Below are 5,441 nucleotides of genomic sequence, written 5' to 3'. Positions count from 1 at the left end.
TAATGATAACAGTGCGGATTAACGGTTTTATATATAAATCTCACATCTGATAATCCAAATCCTCAATAAACATAAGTTAGACTTCTCTAAATGACATAGACTCATATTGTTGTTTCCGGTAGTTCCGGGAGTACGCAAACTGATACGGATCGTCGAGGTTAGTGTTCAACACTATCTCCGTAAACGATATACTACGCTACGATGCTAACGGATAGCAGCAATTCGTTCCCAAAATACAACGACGAACGTTTCGGAATAGTAGCACTCTAAATTTCGAGACTAGTGAACTTTCTCGTAGGCTACCTTTTTGAACTCCGAATGCACTAAGATGGGATGAATGCACAAGGAATGAGGAGAATCGATGAATTCGATGACCTTTCCAACATCTGGAGGGATCTATTTATACCAAATGAAGAGGTTGAATGCCTTTTGGGTGAGAGGATGTGTTCTTTGGGCTGGATCGATCTGAATCGTCCAATCTGAAGGGTTGTAACTCTTCAGCATAGCCCACTTTAATCTCATCCATCATATCTGAAGGGTTGTGACCCTCAGATCTCTCTTCATGTCATCAGTCGTCGAATCTGGATCTAATGTTCCATTTGATCTGATGCTTCAGATCAAGTCTCATCCCAAACGGTCAGATCGTGACTCTCGCGATCCAACGTCCGTGCAAAGTGCGCCTACAAAGCGCCCATTGCGCGCATGCGCACGTGGCGGGCCGCCGGCTCGCAGGTGCGAGCACCTGCTCGCTCATGAAAGAAAGCACATGGACTTTTTGTGTCAACTCCATCAACACAGCAACATTAATAAGGAAGAGAAGCTTATCGAAATTCTCCGATGTGGGACTATTTCCCATGCACTTTCTTATTTAACATTAATTAACAATTAATATTATTCTGGTCGACTTTAAACAATTAATTTTTTATTCACCTTTAATCGATTTTGAGCAAATTAATAATTTAAATCTATCTACGCGAAATGTAAATTTCGATTTTGAAGTCAATTTCGACTTTCATCGATTGATGACATTTCGATTTTCCATAAAACTGTATAGGTCCTTTAAAACTCCAATATCCGACACTTATATCACAAACCACATGTGGGCCCAACATTACATGCTTGTGCAAGTGTGTGCAATGTGTAACCAACACATGCACAAACTTTGCTCATGCTACGTGTAACCAACATATGTAGGCCCCATTTGTGGAAACATGCACTCAATGCATTCATTATATGTAGGGTTGTAAACAAGCCATGTCGAGTTAAGTTTTATATTGTTCAAAATTATTCGATAAGATAGTCTCGAGTTAAATCAAGTCGAATCTAAGATGAATCAAGTCATTAAAATGATTATGCAAATTTAGTTTAATTTTTTTTATGAATTTAAGCTTGGTTCAAGTTTGACCTGAGTTTGGTTCGTTTAGAGATTATTGAGCTTTCAACATGACTAGCGGTGGCAAGCGACTTCAGCTACTCACATGACCTAGTCATGTTGCATGTGTATGGCGTCGACCACGGTAGACTTAGCTTGTTCGACAAATAGCGAAAATGCGATAATTGGTTATCATCATCAACTGGTAAGGTCTACATATCATTGGATACTGTTGACTTAACCTTCAAGCAACAATGCTCAATGTTTGATCACCGTGACTTTAGAGCCAGAACTACAACAAAAATAATATATTGAAACTTAACTATGCTCTTCTTGCTAGCACTGAGTTTAGGGACCTAGAAAACTACTAATTGACTCTCCAAAAACAGTGGAGACAACAGAGAGATGACGGTGGCGAAAAGGGTCCGATGGCAACTTTCTAGGCCATTAAGATAGATAGAACTGCCAAACTCTTCTAACCTCTAATTGCATCGAACTAAATTCAAATTGGCACCCCTCCCTCTCTAATTATAAACCAAGTTATGAACATACGATACGATAGGGGATCGAAAACTAGTCCCTTAGAAATCCATACATAACCACAAGGCTTGCGGAGCAGTGACACACGATATACAAGGGCTTATGGATTGGGGACGAAGGAAAGTCCAAATGTGCTCAAGAACAATACTTCAAGGAAGCAAATTATGAAGACCATGAGTCCAACTGACAATCTGATGGCACTGAAGCATTGATTGCCAATCATCTAAGGACGGGCTAGTATTAGTATCTCGGTGGAGTTTTGATGTGTGGTCGAATAAGTTTGAAATTATGTCCTAGTTGTATTTGACATGTGTGTCTAAGTATACATGGACTTAGGAAATCACATGTAATATCTAGATAGCGAACATTAACAGAAGATGCAAGCAAGCGAGAAGGATGACATGTGAAAGGAATCAACGGGATCGGTGCATCCGAGGTATGAGGAGCTGCAGAAGAGTACTCTGGCGGAATGAGAAGGACACACGGGAGCAAGCCAGAAGGGCTCGGTGCATTTGAGGGTTGAGAAGTTAGAAGAAAGATTGCGTAAGGTGACAAAGGCAAAATAGAAAACGGATGAGGAAAATGATCAACATGAGGTTAATCATTCTAGACTCTCAAATCTATTCCGAGTGCCCGAAGTCCAGGCGCTTGGATCCATTCTGGGCGCCCGAATCCATTCCAAGTTAGTGTGAGTCGTTGCCAAAGCGGATGAGGATGGAGTCCACGTCAACGAAGTCCAAGCGCCCGGATCACAAGGAGTCATCCAGACCCGTTAGCGGACCATTGTCAAAAGCTTCCAAGCGCTCGAAACTGCCATGCCAGCACAATGATCAGATCGAAGAAAAAAGTTATAAATAAATTGAAGCTCAAAGAACAATGTACACACTGAGTTTTAGTTATTTCGCTTAGTCTATTTTTAAGTGTTTTGCGCTCAACCGTTGTACGAGGTTTCTCCACCTCCGGATCGTTTTCGATGAGGAGATTTTGACTCGTACTTTCATAGTTTTAGACTAACAACCCAAGGGTTATAACCAAGTAAATTTCTTGCCTCGTGTTTTCTTTTATGTTATATTTCTATTTTAATTAGTGCATCCTTGCTAAAATGTTAGCAAGAGAAAAATATTACTTTATTGCAGGTAATTATTCACTCCTTTCCTCTAGCGATCCACAAAAAGCTTTCGCTGCACCAACAATTGGTATCAGAGTCGGACCGCTCAGAACACTACAAAAATATAGGCCTTTTGCGACGAATTTGACGACGAAAAAATCAAAAATTTTCGTCGCCAAATTTTTTTACGACGAACTTTTTTTCGTTGCAAATAGCTTATCGCAACTCTCGGCGATGAAAAATTATAAATTCGTTGCAAATTTGGCGACGAAAATATATTTCATCGCCAATTTGGCGATGAAAATCAGAATTTTCGTTTCATCGCTAAAATTGGCGAGCAAAGAAGTCGCCAAATTTGGCGATAAAATTTCAATTTGGCCAACTTTGACGACGAACAGTTTTTGTCGCCATAGTGGATGAGCAAAGAAGGGAATTTTACGATCAATTTAGCGACGAAAAACTTTCGTCGCTAATTTGGCGACGAAAACCTAAAATTCATCGCCAATTGACGACGAAAATAAATTTTCATCGCCAAATTATGATATAACACTATTTTTCGATATATTTGCGACGAATCCACGATTCGTCGCAAAATTCGTCGCAAAGTTAAAAAAAATTCATAGCTTCAATTTATTTCTTCAAAATATGGATCCTGTTTACATATACAAACATTCTAAATTACAATCATCACATAATTCACATCCTATCACATCCTATATTACAATTACTCACATATCAACATTTAAACACATTCTAATTATCATAACAATCCATAACATCATATATACAATAAACAAAAAGTATCCAAAGTATCAAACATAACAAAAGTATCCATAACACCATAACAATTACTCCAAAGTATCAAACAATCCATAACATCATCCAAACATAACATCCATTCATAATAAAGTATCAAAATGACAAGAAACAAAAAGTATCACCGTCCACGGTATCGACCTCGGATAATACTTTCTGCATCACTTTTTCTTCATCGTAGTTTTTTTTTTTCTTTTCTTACATAAGAAAACAAAATTATTATAACTTTATTTTGTACAAGTATAAAATGTAAAAACTTACTTCTTAGCCATCCTTGATTTCATCAACCCTGTTCAAAATAAAAGTACAATATTAATCAATAAAAAATAAAATATTTATAAATTGAAAAAAAAATTAAAGCAATACTAATTATGAAAAGCAAAACCCTACAAAGAATCGTTATTCACTCCACCATAAATCTTTTGTGGTTGATGGAGTGCTAGTGTAGGTCATAAAAGCCCCTCCCCAATGGTTATTCACGATTTTATTAATTTCGCGAATAACTGGTACAGAATTTTGAAATCTATACAAAAATTGCAAACATTAATTAGTAACCTAAATAAAATAAAATCTGAATTTCCAAAAAAAAGATAAATACTTATCGAATCGCCCTGAGGGACTACAAACTCTCGAGTCTTCTGGATCTCGGTAGCGGACTGTCTGGGAGAAGGGTCTGGAGACTGTAAAGGCGACGATTGTGGTGGCGAAGGTGCATGCGAAGGTCCTGCAGCCTCAGGTGGTGAAGCAGACTGGCCAGGTGTCTGGGAAGGTCCTACAGTGCCAGGTGGTGAAGGAGACTGACCAGGTGTCTGGGAAGGTCCTGCAGCGCCAGGTGCTGAAGCAGACTGGCCAGGACTACTCCGTCTATGACCACCTCTGCGAAACTGTCAAACAAAATTGGTATGAGATAAAATAATAAATATTCATTACACAAAGAAGAATATGAAAAAACTTACCACCATGATGTGCTACGTACGGGATAGACAGGTGCAAAATAGAATATGCAAATAATATCACCTGTAATAAACTATAAAAGAAATATACAGTGCATCAACAGTTAATTACAAATATTTAACAATAAGACAGTATATAAACAAGTAAATAAGCAATGAATTATATAAATATGAAGAATATTATAATATGTAACAAACTTATATTATATAACAAACATAATTAATTAAAATATATTGAAATTAATATAAGATACATAAACAATCTTACAACTCTAACTCGGCCAAAAATCCTAACTCAGTTGGCCAGCAAACCCTAATACGGTTGGTCTAAACCCTAACCCTAAACCTTAACCCAGGCGGCCAGCAAACCTAATTAACCATGGATAAACCCTAATCAGCTGCCAAAAGCAAGTCATCACTTCAGTCCATCCTAACTAGTCGTTAAGAGCAAGCAACCCAACAATTACAGCCAGCCACCACTGTTCCCCACCACCGGCCGACCAGCACCCACCATTAGCCGGCCAACACCCCACCAGCCGCTGGCCGGCCAGCACCCCACGCACCTCAAAATCTCAACAAGCCGCCACCCCCTACCACCAACACAGGCCAGCAACAGCGAGCCGTCGTCGCCTGCCAAGGGCCGCCACCCGCT

The sequence above is a fragment of the Curcuma longa genome, chromosome 6 (assembly GCF_044706935.1).
Source record: "Curcuma longa cultivar G26 ecotype Majalengka, Jawa Barat chromosome 6, ITB_CL_G26_1.1, whole genome shotgun sequence".
Classification (NCBI taxonomy): domain Eukaryota; kingdom Viridiplantae; phylum Streptophyta; class Magnoliopsida; order Zingiberales; family Zingiberaceae; genus Curcuma; species Curcuma longa.
Note: the sequence above shows the minus strand (reverse complement) of the source record.